The sequence below is a fragment of the Macrotis lagotis genome, chromosome 3 (assembly GCF_037893015.1).
Source record: "Macrotis lagotis isolate mMagLag1 chromosome 3, bilby.v1.9.chrom.fasta, whole genome shotgun sequence".
NCBI classification, from domain to species: Eukaryota; Metazoa; Chordata; class Mammalia; order Peramelemorphia; family Peramelidae; genus Macrotis; species Macrotis lagotis.
The window spans coordinates 6,542,553-6,558,484 of NC_133660.1; the positions used below are offsets into that span (position 1 = coordinate 6,542,553).

At 32.9% G+C, this 15,932-nt stretch overlaps 1 long non-coding RNA gene across 1 annotated transcript in view; it reads right to left on the bottom strand.

Moving 5' to 3' along the window:
- LOC141517240 (uncharacterized) overlaps nt 1-15,932 on the bottom strand; it is a 75,086-nt gene that overhangs the window by 41,263 nt on the left and 17,891 nt on the right. Inside the window, exons 2-3 of the long non-coding RNA XR_012476813.1 lie at nt 10,427-10,640; nt 1,748-1,902 (exon numbers count right to left, since the gene is read on the bottom strand). This is a non-coding gene — a long non-coding RNA (uncharacterized LOC141517240). The remainder of the gene's footprint in view (nt 1-1,747; nt 1,903-10,426; nt 10,641-15,932) is intronic.

Consider the following 15,932-nt stretch of genomic DNA (forward strand, 5'->3'; position numbering starts at 1 on the left):
TCTTTATAAAGAGAAAGGTGCTATACTTTATGTAAACCTGTATCTTATGTGTGTGTATGTGTGCATAAATAGATCTAGATATATAGACCATTTAGATTTGATTATAGCCCTAATTAACATGTACAGGTTCCATATCACAAGCAGAATAGTTTGGATGTCTGCTGGGGTTAATATTGCATTGTACTATCAAACAGGAAAAATGAATATATTAGGCTCCAGGGTACTCTATCCTGAAGATTATACTAACTAAAAGAAAGATACCAAATTTTCTGTATCTTATTCCTTTGAATAAAAATGCACTAACATTTGGCTTATTTTCCTCTATTTTATTTTGACTTCCATTATTATTTTTACCTGATTTAAAATGAATACAAGGTTTTTAGGGTACCTTTCTCTCATTAGTTTTTTTTCCCTATGCTAAAAATGTAGATAGTTAAAGGACCTCTTTCTGATCAACAAATAGAATAATTATCAAAATGGTTCCTAAGCTCAAGGCTTATTGATTAGAAGCCAACCTTTCTAGTCAGATTTTATGATATCCATATTGTACATATTCAATAGTTCCCAAGCTGATAAATCATGGGCATTCCATTCTAATTTACTTGCAAAAGGACCAGCTACTGTCATGATATATATTATACTCTCTAGTGTGTCTTGGATTACTCTATTTTTGCTTCTACTAAAACTTGATTAAGTTCTTCAGCTAACTCCAAATTATTAATTATAGCAATAACAGTAACAGCAATAACAATAATATTGCTCCAATTCTTCCCTCATTAATTTCTTCTTATTTTCTGGCATCACCTACTCCAGAAAGTCCTCTGGCATTGGATTTCAATACTTAGTATTTGCTTGATTCATTCCCTATTATTACAAAACTCAGAAATTATGTAATTCTATCTAGAAAAGAAATCAGGTGACAATAGTTCCATCCATATCAAAAAAATAATTCCTTGAACTACATTTTCAAATGATTATCTGAATCTTCCCTGAAGATCCCTCTTGAAGGGGAGAACCTATGGCTAACAACAGCAGCCAATTCTACTTTGCGGTAGTTCCAGTTATTAGAAGGTTTTGTTTATTTTTGTTCTCTTTTTTGATGCAAAGCTTAAATTTGTCCTTTTTGTAATTTCCAAGTTATAGTCCATTTCTCCTGGTTAGATCTCCTGGCACCAAACTAAATAAATCTCATAACTAAACAAAATATTCCAAGATAGCTCTCATATTTTCTCTGAATCTTTTCTTCTCTAGGATAAATACTACCAGTTCCTATATTAATCTTCATGGGAAGCCCTTCACCATCTTGGTTGCCTTCCTTAGAGTGCTCTTGAGCATATCAATGCAATATCCCCATAGAAGTTGGACCAGGGGAGAGCACAATAATTTTATATACTTTTTCTCATTACTCTGGTTACTATTAGTTGCTATACCATGAAGGTGACCTAAGATTTCTTTAACTTTCTTGTTAATATCATGGTGAATGCAAGTAAAATATTTCTTTTGTAGGTGTCACAGGTGCTACTTGAGATGCTTCAGAATCCAAATAGGTTGGCTTTAGGTCTATATCTTATCTTCTGTAAGTGTACAGAAAAGAAGATGTTATACTAATGAATACACCTATCTATTAGTATCCCCAGGTTCTAGAACAGTACGTGGTACAGATTAGGTGCTTTATAGATGCGTCTTGATGGAGTCTTAATTTATACATGAATATTTTACATTTTCAATATATTTTATATATGAATACCTTTGAATAATAAGCAGTTGTCATGTTGTTCAAGCATGGCATTCCCATAATTTGTATTTCATAAAGTAGCTCATTCATTTGTTAAATACCGAAATATGAGGAAGTAGAATTGCTCTCAATATGTGGGCAGTAGGAGGGCAGCTGCCCTCTTTTACCTGAAACAAAAATCAAACAAATAATAAAAATTATTTTGAACATTGATTCAATGGGTTTTTTGGTTTTCCAAGGAAATGGGATTAAGTGACTTGCCCAAGGTCAAATAGCTAGGTAATTATTAAGTGCCTGAGGTCAGATTTAAACTAAGGTACTCCTGCTGCCTATCTGCCCCGAAAATGGATTCAACTCTTAAAAAAGAATATTAAAGGATTCCTTAAGCCAGAAAATTCCTTAAACTAGAAAATATTATTTGGCTTAAAATGGGGGCTAAGAAAATATATTCAGAAAATAGGAACCAGAATTTAGCATTATTCTTGATAATTTGAATGAACAATGACCTGCCAATATATAAGATTATTCATTCAAAAGTAATTCTAGCACTCTAGGGAATATAGGAGGAAAATAAATCTAAATTATTACATTTTACAAATAAAAGTGCTAGATATTCAGTTTTTTATATTTTTATTATATTTATTATATTTATTATATTATTATATTATATATATTATATATATTATATTATATATATATTTTATTATATTTTTCATATTTCTATAGGCCTTTGAAGTTGAAACATGATATCTGTATATCCCTGTAAAAAATGTAGGGTAATTATAATCATCTTCACTTTTTATTTGAAGAAATTGTCTTAGTGTTGGGTGGTGGATAAATTGTCCAAGATCTATCAAAGGAAGCTTCTTTCTAATTATTTTTCCATACTGCCTTTCCATCAGTTTTTAATGGATGGTATATAGTTATTTACTATAAAATCATTAGATTAGCACTGAATTCACTTGGAGTTTCTGTAAAGGAATGTGAAATCAGTAAATCTCAACAGACCATGAATAATTGCAAATCAGATGAGGTTAAGTATAACAAAACCCTAATCCCAAAGGGTTCATGGAAGTTTGCTAATAAAAAAGAACAATCTTCATTTACCAACTGCCTGTGAATATGTGCAATTATCTTATGGTATTGACTTGCAGTCACTATCAATTTAGTTGAATTCCAACAGGTAACTTTACAATGAAATACACAAGGCCTGGTTATTCCTAATTTCATCCATATTTTTAGAAAGTCATTTTTTTTTTGTAAAGGGAAGACATATAAACAACAAGGCAGGGAGAAGGTATACTTGAAAGAGTACAGGATCTGAAATTAGGAGGACATGAATTCAAATCCTGACTTCCTTGTTCTGTGTTTCAGTCTCAAGTTCCTTATCTGTAAAAACAGATATAATTATGGTTATATATATATACACTACCTAGGTTTAGTGTGAAGGAAAAATGTAATAATACTTATAAAGCACTCTGAAAAACTATCCCATATTATTGGTTGTATAGCTTTTTCCCTTTCAATCTATAAATCAAAAAGTATTTATCTACCACCAGCCAGACATTGTCCTAGTCACAAGAAATACAAAAAGAAAATTAAACAGTCTTTGTCTTCAAGAAACTTATATTCTATTGGAAAAGAGAATGTGACTATGAAGAAGCATAACCAGGATAAATATAATGAGAATATGTACAAAGGAATGATAAGAGCCTAAACTAAGGGTAGAGAACCCCTTTTCTGCCAAGGGTCCTTTTGATATTTAAACATTATTTGGCTGCTGGATTTGGTCAAACATTTACTTGACCACTAAAAAAGCTACTGAATTTACTGAATTTTGAGTTGTATGCTGTCCTTGTATGGTCCTTGAGTCAGAGGTTTCCTACCCCAGTCTAAACTATGGTGGTTACTCTATGAGTGGAGAAAAGGTTAGATTGAGGAGTATTGGAATGATAGAAATGTGAAGATTTGGCAACTGTTTGAATATGTGAAGAATCAAAGGAAAGCTATGAACCCTGAAAAGTAGGATAGTGTAATGCCTTCAAAAGTAATAGGGAAGGGGGTGGAACCAAGATGGCACAAAGAGTCCAGGAACTTCCATGAGATCTTCTGTTTTCCTCAGGAACAATATTATTCAAACCTCTAAATGGCATCTGGAGAGTCAAAATCACAAAATCACAAAAAAATCACAAAATCACAACTTAAGATATCTTTAGAGCACTACAGAAAGTCTTTGTCTCATTCTTGTGAAGCAAGAGTAAGCAGGATATAGGGGAAGCAAGAGGGAGAACCTCAGATGTAGCAAAGATCAACACCCAAGTCCCCTGGGTCCAGGATCTGTAGGCCCACAAAACAGCATTTCCATTATCTTCAGTATTATTCAATAATGTATGAGAAATATTAGATTTAGCAATAAGAAAAGAAAAAGAAATTGAAGGAATTATAATTGGGAATAAGAAAGTAAAAACTCTCTTTACAGCTGATATAATGGTGTACTCGAAAGCCCTAAAAAATCAACTAAAAATCTTGAAATAATTAAAATTTACCAAACTTCTACAAGTTTTTATTCTACAATATAAAATAAATACACATAATTCAAAAAGCCTTTTTCATGTTACCAACAAAGCTCAGCACCAAAAGAGAAAAATAAATTCTATTTAAGGTGAACTAGAGACAACATAAAATACTTGGGAATATAACTGCCAATACAAACTCAGGAACTATATGAACACAATTACAGAAGACTTTTCACATAAATAGAGTCAGATCTATATAATTGGGAAAATATCAATTAATCATGGGTAGGGGAAGCTAATATAATTTCAATTGCAACTCTACCAAATTAATCTACTTATTTATTATTATACCAATCAAGCTACCAAAAGATTATTTTATAGTCCTACAAAATATAATACCAAATTCAACTGAATCAATAAAGATCAAGAATATAAAGGGATCTGATGAAAAAATGCAAAGAAAGGTGACTAGTTCAAAACTTATAAAGTGGCAATCATCAAAACTTCCTGCTACTGATTAAGAGGGAGAATAATGAACCAGTAGGTTAACAGTTAATTACAAGAGAAACAATCCTAAATTACTATGGTAATCTATGGTTTGATAAACGCAAAGACTGGGGCGGCTAGGTGTCATAGTGGATAAAGCAAGGGCCCTGGAGTCAGGAGTACCTAGGTTCAAATCCGGTCTCAGACACTTAATAATTACCTAGCTGGATGGCCTTGGGCAAGCCACTTAAACCCGTTTGCCTTGCAAAAAACTAAAAAAACAAAAAAACCCCAAAGACTTAAGTTTCTAGGATAAGAAATATGGCAAAAACTACTGGGAAAACTGGAAAGTAATATGGCAAAAACAGTATATACCAACATGTCTACACGCTATACCAAGAAATGTTTGAAATGGTTACAGGATTTAGGCATAAAAGACAGTATAAACATAAAGCAGATAGGAAAATAAGGAATATATGTCAGATATAAGGAGAGGTTAGAGTTTATGATCAAACAAGAGACAGATATAGAGATAGAAATCTAAGAGATAGAGAGCAATATCTAATATAAATGAATAATTTTGATTAAAGGTTTTTTTCACAAAGAAAACCAATACAATCAAGAACAGAAGGAATGAAGAAAGTTGGGAAGCAATTTGTAAAGCCAATAAAGGACTCATTTTTAAAATATATAAAGATCCAAGTCAAATTTAATAGAATACAACTCATTCCCCATAAATAGTCAAAAGATGCCCTAAATCATAATTGATTAGAGAAATGTGAAATAAAAAAAAAACTCTAAGGTATCGCATCACATCAATCAGATTGGCTAATATGGCAAAAAAAGGATAATGATCAATGTGGGAAAACTGGGACGTTGATGGTGGAGTTACTAATTGATCCAACCATTTTAGAAAGCAATTTGTCCAACTTTCCCAAAGGGCAGTAAACTGTGTATAATTTTTGATACAACAATACCACTATGGAGGTCTGTATCCCAAAGAGATCTCTATTAAGGGAGATGGACTCATATGTACAAAAATATTTATAGCAGTTCATTTTGGAATTGGAAAAATTTTCATCAATTGGTGAATGGCTAATAAATTGTGGTATATGCCTGTGATAGAATACTATTGTTCTATAAGAAATCATGAACAGGCAGACATCAGAAAAACCTGGAAAGATTTACATGAACTGATAAGGAGTGAAGTCAGCTGAACCAGGAAAGCATTGCACACCATAAGAGCAACATTATGTCATAATCAGCTGTGATAGATTTAGCTCTTCTCAGCAAAACAGTGATCAAAGACAATTCTAAAAGACTTAGGATGAAAAACACCATTCACATTTCAGAGAAAGAACTATGGAGACTGAATGCAATTCAAAGCATTCTATTTTCACTTTTTAAAATTTGTTGTATGGTTTTTCTTTCTAATGGTTTTTCCCCTTTTTGTTCTGATTCTTTTCAAACATGGCTAATATGGAAATCTATTTAATGTGATTACTATAGCGATATCAGATTACTAGCTGTAACGGGGAGGGGGTGAGAAGAGAGGCAGAGGAGAAATAAGTAACTCAAAATCTTTACAAAAAATGAACATTGAAAATTCCCTTTCAAGTGGCAGCTAGGTGGCACAGTGGCTAGAGCCCTGGCCCTGGAGTCAGGAGTACTGGAGTTCAAATCTAAACTCAGACACTTAATAATTACCTAGCTGTTTGACCCCATTGCCTAAAAATAAAAAAAAAAGAAATACAAAAGTTTAAAAAATCAAAGAAAACTCCCTTTCCATGCAATTGGAAAAAATTTATAATATTTTTTTAAAAAAGAAATTAGGAAGTTGGGAAAAGAGTAAAGTTATGGAGAAAAGACATTGAGTTCAGTGTGTATATATATATATATATATATACACACACATATTTGTGCATATGTATGCATATATGTATACATATTTGTATATATGTTAATCAAGTTCAAGATATTTCTTGGATAGTCAGTTTGAAATGTTCAAGAGTTAATTGTTAAAGCAGTATTGAAGATCTAGGGAGATTATGGAGTCAAAGATAGATAAATAGGGATAAAGATAGAAATAAGGTTTAGAATTGTGGAGCATAGAAAAGGGATTGAGGAAGGATAAAAAAGAGCTTTTTTCAAGTTGGATAACATGCATTTCTTTTGTTTTTATTTTAATAATATTTTATTTTTTCCAATTATATGCAAAGATAGTTTTAGTATTCATTTGTGGAAAATTTTCAGTTCCAAAAAACATTATACATACTAACAGTAACATGGAGTGATGATCAACCTTGATGGATTTGCTCATTCAATCAGTGCAATAATCAGGGTCAATTTTAGAGTATTTGTGATGAAGAATATCATCTGTATCCAGAGAAGGAACTGTGGAGTTTAAACTAAGACCAAAGTTCATTATCTTCAAGTTTTAAAAGTTGTCTTATGTATTATGTAATTTTGCTATATCTAATGTTTTCTTCATTTGAATCTGATTCTTCTCTCACAAGTTCAATTTTGATCAATGCTTATCATAGATGCAAATGCAATGTCTATATCAGATTGCCTCCTATCGAAGGGGAGGGGTAAGGGAAAGGAGGAGGAAGAAAAATTGTAAAACTCAAAATCTTGCAAAAAAAGATAGGTTAAAAACTACTTATGTATGTAATTGGAAAACACATATTTACATAATAAAAAGCATTGAGTTCCAAATTATTTTCCTCTTTCCCTTTCCTCCTACATCTCTAAGACATCAATCAATCTTGTGTAAGTTATACATACACAATCATATTAAACAGTTTTGCATATTAGTCAAAATAACATACATCTGTAAAATGCTCAGTCAACATGGTTTTGAAATTGGATGGATGGATGGTTGGGTGGATTGGATGGGTGGATGGATAGAAGGATGGACAGATGGATAGAAATATAAATAGATGGAGAGACAGGATTAGAAAAAATGTGTGTGAGATTATGTGTGTGAAATAGTGAAAGGAAGAATGGATAAAATCATAGGATAGCTAAATATACATGTGTTTGAATATATGTTTTGTTTCTTATTTTGCATTCAAGGAGAGAATAGATAAAATCTTGGGGGCTAATTTAAGTTACCAAGAGAATATTTTGAAGAAAAATAAAGAAGTCCTATGATAGATCATTGAGGGACATCTATAATTTAGGGAAATGACATGGATTATGAGTCAGCAAAAGTTTGTTGGTCATACAGAAAGGGTAGAAAGAAAAGAGTAGTTTTACAAAAACCTATGAAGAAGAAATCATCCAGTTGAGAGGCTAGTCAAAAAGTTTCAAAAGCAGCAGATCCATTAACAAGGGTTATGACTGAGAAAAGACAATCAAATAGGACAAGAGATACTTAGCAACTTTGGAGAGAGTTTTCAGCTGAGAAATAATGTCATAAGCCAAAAAGTGATTATTGATAATAAGGAATCTGGCTGAGAAAGGTAGAAAAGTTGCAGGAAAATAGTTTCATGGGATTGTATGATCTATTGAACTTTTTAAAGAATGGGAGAGATGTGGACATTTTTGACAGTAGTAAAGAAATGGAAGTGAAGAAGCTCAATGTTTTAGGAAAACAATAGAGCCACAGATTTTTAAAAAAAGGAAAGAAGGGGGGGAAAGATCAGAAAAATCTTTTAGAAAACAGTTGAAAATTTCAAATTGAGAAAAGTTGATTTCAATAATTATGAAATAGCTTACAGTTCTATGCTGATTTCTATAGAGTTCTGTTGAGCAAAGTTCAAAATTAGTCCTTCCTTGATTCTCCAGGGTTTCATTTCAGACAATATAAACCAATACCACACATCTCTTAAAAATAAAGCAAACAAAAAAATAAAAAGGGCATCAAATCTCTCCATGATGGGAAACAAAATCCTGTACATTGATTCATTCTAGAGAGATTCAAATAGGTGTGACTAATCTGTCCTAAAAAACAGCAACAGCTTGAAAAGTAAGATGTTCAATAGGAATAAATTTCCTAGACACCTGCTCATTCTGTATAATAATAATACCGTTATAATTGAGAATTGTTGGTATATGTAGGATATTGACAGATGATACGGTTTATTTTATTGAGAGAGTATGGTAGGATGACATTTTTGTGATGAAATAGCAAGCTTTGGCTCCACATTTTATATCCCCATTACAGCATGACCATTTATATTCATGTTTTATAGGGTCATTAGATCAACAAATTAGATTAATATATATCCAGTACAAATGACACCAAAAGCAGAGTCATACTTATAAAATCTTAAATGCTTGGTATGAGCTGAAGATGATAGGAATAATAAAAATTTGCTTTAGTCATGTTGTCCTCTTTATTTTTAGGAAGACCATGGTGGTGAATAAAGCCCTTTAACTATGCATAACTGAACTTGAATTATATTTTGTTTTGATTCTCTGGTCATCCCTTAATAATATCCTGCCATTGTGCACAGTTGGTCATATATTGTGCTACTTTTGTATTATTAGTCTTAAGTTTGAAAAAAAATCATCACACATAGAGATAATCAATCAACCAATCAATAAGCATTTTAGAATGTTCTGTATCAGAAACTGTGCAAGGAGCTAGGGATACAGAATCAAAAATGAAAGAATGCATATTTTAAAGAGTTTACATTCTATGCATGGGGATGAGGAAGGAAATTGCTTTTGAAAGTAACTGCCTTTAGGGGCAGCTAGGTGGTATAGTGGACGGAGCACTAGCCCTGGAGTCAGGAGTACCTGAGTTCAAATCCGGCCTCAGACACTTAATAATGACCTAGCTGTGTGGCCTTGGGCAAGCCACTTAACCCCATTTGCCTTGCAAAAACTTAAAAAAATAGCTGCCTTTAAAAACAGAACAGTATTTTCATAGATATAGTGAACTTCCTCTGATGAAAAACTTCTACCAATGTAGATGAGAGATTAAGTGATAATCCTAAAGTCATATAGCCTAAATAAGGGTCAAAGGCAGGTCTAGATTCTTCCTTATCGTCCTGATGCTGAGGCAGATTCTTTGTTTCCCAATTTAAACTTAGGTCTTTCAGGCATGGGTTGTACTCTCTACAGTATTCTTCTTCTCAAAAACAAAACATGTATCAAGTAAATATCCCCATTACACTTTCCCCTACTATCACCTCTACCATGGGTAGTATTTCTATAATTTTATAGTCCCTCTCTAATCATACAAGCATGCATAAAGCTTTTCAAGACTTTGCAAATTTATAGAATTTGAGAGTTTGAAGGAACTTCATCCAATCCATACACAAAGAATTCCTAATCTGAAGAATCCAACAAGTGGTCATCTATGTCCAAATAAAATATTCCTATGAGGGGCATCTCTTTAATCCATAGGGCTCCATTCAACTTTTGGACAGTGTGAATTATTTGGATTATTTAAAATGTGTTCTTCTGCTATCAAGTCTAAATTTGTCCTATAACAACTTCTATCATTTCCGTCTCTGGTGTCAAGGAGAACAAATATAATTTCTTCTCTATATTAATAGAGATAGAGACAAGGAGTGAAATGTTACCCATGAGACCATGTGTGAAGAACTTCAATTTATAATCTAAATTGTGTAGAGCTCTGAGAGATGGCCCTTGCTCAGGGGTCAGTATAAATTGGAGGTGGGATTTAAACATGCCTTCCTAATTTAGAAATCAGGTTTTGAATCCATCTTACCAGGCTACTTTCCTTCTCGAAATGGAAGTCCCTCAAAGATGGGTGATAACCATGTCAACTGTAGGTCTTTTCTTCTCCAATTTGAACATGCCATTTTTATTCCCAGGCCATCGCTGGATGTGATCTGAAGGTTCTTCCTTCTTCTTCCTTCTTCTAGTTATCTTCCTCCCTTGAACAGCTTTCTCATTACCAAAGACCTTCCAAATCCTGGGGCCTAAAATAGAACATTATATCCCTCAGAAGGTCTGAAAAGCACAGAACTCCTCTATTATGAGAAGCTAACCCTCTCTTAATGCAGTTCAATTTTCATTAGAACTTTTGGGGCTTCCTTATACTATTGATTCATATTCATATGATAGTCCCCTTAAATTCCCAGATGCTTTGTTGGGACAACTTCTTTCTAACCATATCTCCCTAACACACTTGTGAAATTGAATTTTTGGTGGTGGTTGTTGTTTTTTGGTACCTTAGAATAGATCTCTTATTTGTTAATGCTGAATTTATCCTCCTAAATTCAACCCAATTTAGTCTTTGGATATGCTTTTGGATTTTAATTCTTCCATCCACCATGTTAGCCATTCTTCCCAACTTTGAGTCATCCAGAAGACTAATATTTGCCTTTATCCAAGTCACTAATAAAAATTATATTAAAAAAGGCAAAAAAACAAACAATAAAGGCAGGGAATATAAAAGTCATTTCACATATGGTAAAAAAACAAAAACAAACTTGAAAATTATAGGATTTGAGTTCAAATCTTTTCTGTGGCAATGACTAGCTATTTGACCTAGGGCAAAAATCATTTAATCTCTCTAGGCATTGGTTTCTTCACTTGCAACATGAGGGTTTGAAGATTTTCTGCACTAGATTTCTGATTCTAGGATATTGTAACATCTGTGATATTTTGCTTGAGAACTCCATTCTCCTTGATATTGAACCATGAATAACTATTGTTTGACTTTGGCTGACTTGTTGTAATAAACCCTTCTGATTATATTATCATTTCATCCATATCTCTCTCCATTCTCCCCATAAGACTAGTATTTTTAACAAAAACATACTAAAAATCTAACTAAATATTATTATCACATTTTACTAGTTTAGTAAACCTTCGCCCCCCCCCAAAAAAAATAATATGGTGGTTGGTGTGATAATGAACTCCTTTATTCTCTGATACTGTGAGAGGAGGAGGATGCTGAATCACTTGAACTGTGGAACTACAATACACTCAGCTTAGTTTCCATACTTTGTCTGACGCAATTATGATGAGTTGCCAAGAATGAAGGGAATGGGAGTGGGAAGCCCCAACCTTCAAAGCAACCTTAATCAGAAAAGGAGCAAACCAAAGCCTCTGTGCTGATTAATTGCACTTCCAACCTAGGAAAGGGAAAACAAAATTAAAAATAAATAAATTAGGGTGGTCTGTAGGATCTGTTCTTGGTGAAACCATACTTGCTGTTTGTAATTACCATTTTTCCTTTCTAAATAGCCACCCAACTATCTCTTTAAATGATCTATTTTAAAATTTTCTCAAGAGCAAAATTCAAGATCGTTGGCCTATAGTTTTCATTCTTTCTTCCCTTTCCTTTTTTGAAAGGTTATTTTCTCTGCAAACCATCGTCTTTAGAAAGTAACAGAGTTCATGGTTATCATCTTCCAAATGAAATTTGAAAGAAATACACACAGAGACAATGTGCTATTTGTAACAATCTGTCTACTTTCTTAACTCTACTTGCATTTATTGAGTCCTTGACCCTACTCTCTTGTCATAAACACCCTGTTTATGACAAAACATACCTGTTTTGGCATTCACAATATCTCTTCCTGTTAACACCTTCTGTTTGGCATTCCCAACATCTGTTCCTGCTACTTTTCTTGTACCAACATTCTAACTTCTTCCATACTTCCAATTCACCTATTTACAATATAACTACTGACCTACCTCGACCATTCTCAGTTAACTCTTAATTCTCTTGGCTTTTGGTACTAGAATAAGATAAACTAAGCAGAAGTAGACTCTTTCCCATTTTTAATAAGAATGTTTATGCCACCACTACCACGACCACCATCATCATCACCACTTTCTCTTCCTTGTCCTTCTATTTTTCATCCCCCCTCTTCAAAAATATCATAAAACTCATGCTCCACAAAGTTACTGAAGTAATTTTCTCAAAATTTAATCTAACCATGTTATGCTCATGAGTTATAAATTTTAGTGGCATCCAGAATCAAATATAAAATCCTGTTTCCTAATTTTACAACCTAAACTCAGTCTACTTTTCCAGCCCTGATATACATTATTTTCAATACGCAGTCAAACTGACTGACTGTCTAGCTATTTTGAGAATGATCATCTAATGCTTAGAAATTCTCCTGAGACAGATGAGATAGAGGACAAGATTTGGAGTTGAAGTCAGAAAGAAAAGAATTGAATTCGTTCTTCAGTTTTTTACTGACTGTGTGTCCCTGAGAAAGTCACAACTCTGAATTTCACTATCCTCACTATATTTCTCCAGTGTTTATATATATATATATATATTTAAAAAGAGAGAGAGAGAGAGAGAGAGAGAGAGAGAGAGAGAGAGAGCACTTTGTAATTATTATCTCATTTTATCCTCCCAGTACACTTGGGAGGTTCATGGTATTGTTATCCACATCTTACAGATAAGAATATCATATGGGAATAATAATGATTCCTAAATTACATATTTGATATGTGGATCAAATGAGATAATGTAAGTAAACTGTTTTGTAAATTTTACATAATTAATTACTATGTGTTATCACTGCTACTACTACTACTACTACTACTACTACTACTACTACTACTACTACTACTACTACTACTACTACTACTACAATTATTGCCCTATCACTGTTCCTATTGTTGTTGCTTTTGTTCATACTTCATTCTTAATAAGGAACAATGGCCTTAGGAAAGTGATGCTTTGACTTATGAGTGAATTGGACTTAAGTAAGGCAGAGTTGTGCAAAGTCACCAACTTCGAGATTCCTCCAGAAAGATCTGATTCCAGTGTTAAGGCAAAAGTCAAGATGACTGGTGATGACCCAGGAATCAATTGTTGACCTTGACCTTTTTAAATTAAGGTCATTCCTAGGTCTCAGTTTGTCCAAGGCAATACTTCAGTGATTGAGGTCTGAGTAAAAATTGAGACAAAAGTTTGCTATCACAAAAGAATCAAACAAGGAGGGAAAGACCCTCGAGTTTCTGATCAGAACAGAAAGCAAGAACAAGAGAGACTTGGACTGGGACCTATTATTAGTCATTTGTTGAAAGTTGGGAGTAATTTGGGTCAAATTAAAGAGTCAAGTAACTATTTGAATCTCAATGGTATTTTTCAAAGCCTCTTTTTTCCGTTATAGTTCAAGGAATCATAAATAAAAACAGGACAAGACAAAAAAGTTAATTGTCCCGAGTTTTTTAAAAAATCATAAATAAATAGAAAATAAAAAATTCTAAACTCTTAAACCTTATCATATGACTAAAATGCATTTCCTTCTCCTGCCTACCTCTCAGAATGCCTAATTTCCTTCAAATCTTAGTTCAAATATCACATTCCACTTGAAGGTTTCTCTGAACTACCCCTTGTCCCTCTTTACACTGAGTATATTTTCTCTTGATAAGTTAGCTCCTATTTATTTTACATAGACTTTTAAGTTCAACATTTGAACTTCATATTTGTGTAACTTTTTTTTTTACAACAAATGTTGTCTCTTCCAATAGAATGACAGTTTGTTAAAGGTGAAAATGAATTCATTTTTACCTTTGTTTCTCCATGGGAAATGTTTAAAGAATGCTGACTGATCCATGGATTGATCATTATCTTTTAAAGGAACAGAAATCTCATGAGTAGGTGTCATGCCACCTATAAAGTAGGCCTCTCTCAGGTGCAGAGTCCTTACTTTCAACTGCTCCTTTAATAAGTGAGCAGAGAGTTACTGCCAGCAACAGAATCATGAAAAGAACAGATTTGAAGTTCAGGACAGTTAACTTCATGGCTATAATAGACAAAAGGGCATTAGTGCCTACCACTATGGCTTCTGGCCCAACATTAAAGGTGACAGCCCACAGAGTAACGACTGGAGCTGTAAGTGACTTTGCCGATAGGTTACCATGTGTCACAGTTAAAGGAGGAAGTTTGTCATTGAGCTATTGACTTAACAGAATTGAAATAAAAGGAAAAGGAAAAATTAGATTTTGGTGAAAATTTAACCCCTTTCCCCCCTTCTCATTAAATTATTTCTTCCCTCAGTTTCCATTTAGAAGTAGCTCCCATAATATATTATATTCATATATATATACATACATATATGTACGTGTGTTTATATATATATATATATATATATATATATATATTAATTAAATGGTGAGTTGAAGCATTTGTCCATATGATATCAGGTGGGTAAGAAAGGATATGAGGTAGACTTCAAAAAAAAAAGAACCGTGAATTTTTACCCTTTCATTCTGAATGAACTAAATTGCTTACATTCATTCTTCTTTTTCCTCCAAAAATGTTATTCATATTACCCTGCTATACTTTGTTATACTGATTAACATTCTAGAAATAATTTTCTCCCTTTTTTCTATACCCCTCTTCACATTCTACCTATTCTTAAATCAATTTCAGTACCACAATATCCATGAAACCTTCCCCAGTTAATTCTGATATATGACTTTCTAAATTTCCATTGCTCCTATCAATCCTTGACTTTTAATCATGTTGAATTATATTTAATTGAATTAGTTAGAATTCAAATAGAGCAGAGTTTTCAAACTGAGATGTATGAACTTTAAAAAAATCATTAACTTTCAACAGAATTATTTTCCTTTGTAATTTTATATATTTTATTTTATGCATTGAAACACATTATTTTGAGAAGGAATTCGTATGTTTCACCAAAACACCATATAGGTATATGACATACAAAAAATTAAAAACCCTTGAATATTGCACTGAATCATTATTTCAAAAAAATTCAACAAAACAAGTACAAGATAGAAGCTATGAGTGTAGTTAGGCAGACGTTACTATTAAAAAATAGATCTGGGGTTTTAGTGTATTGTAAGCTCAACATAAACCAGTAGTAAGATGTGACAGGTCAATAATTAATGTGATTTTACTCTATATAGAGATACCTGACTTCTTGAAAGAAAGAGAAAATGCTTTTTCTTGTATGTTGCCCTGATCCAAGCACATCCAGAGTCTTGGTACCAGTCTTATTTGTATCAGTAGAAGAAACTGAAGATGTTTAGTAGGATTATAGAAAATACTGGGTAGATAAAATGGCTGTCTACATATTTGAGTGGGCTGTTGGATGGCCCTGTGAATAAAGTGCCCAAATTGGAATCAGGAAGAATTCAAATCTTCCCGACTGCAAATTCAGCCCTGGACACTTACTAGTAGTATGACCTTAGAAAAGTCACGTAACCCTTTTTGCCTCATATCCCTCATCTACAAATGAAAGGGAGGAGTAAATGGCAAACCA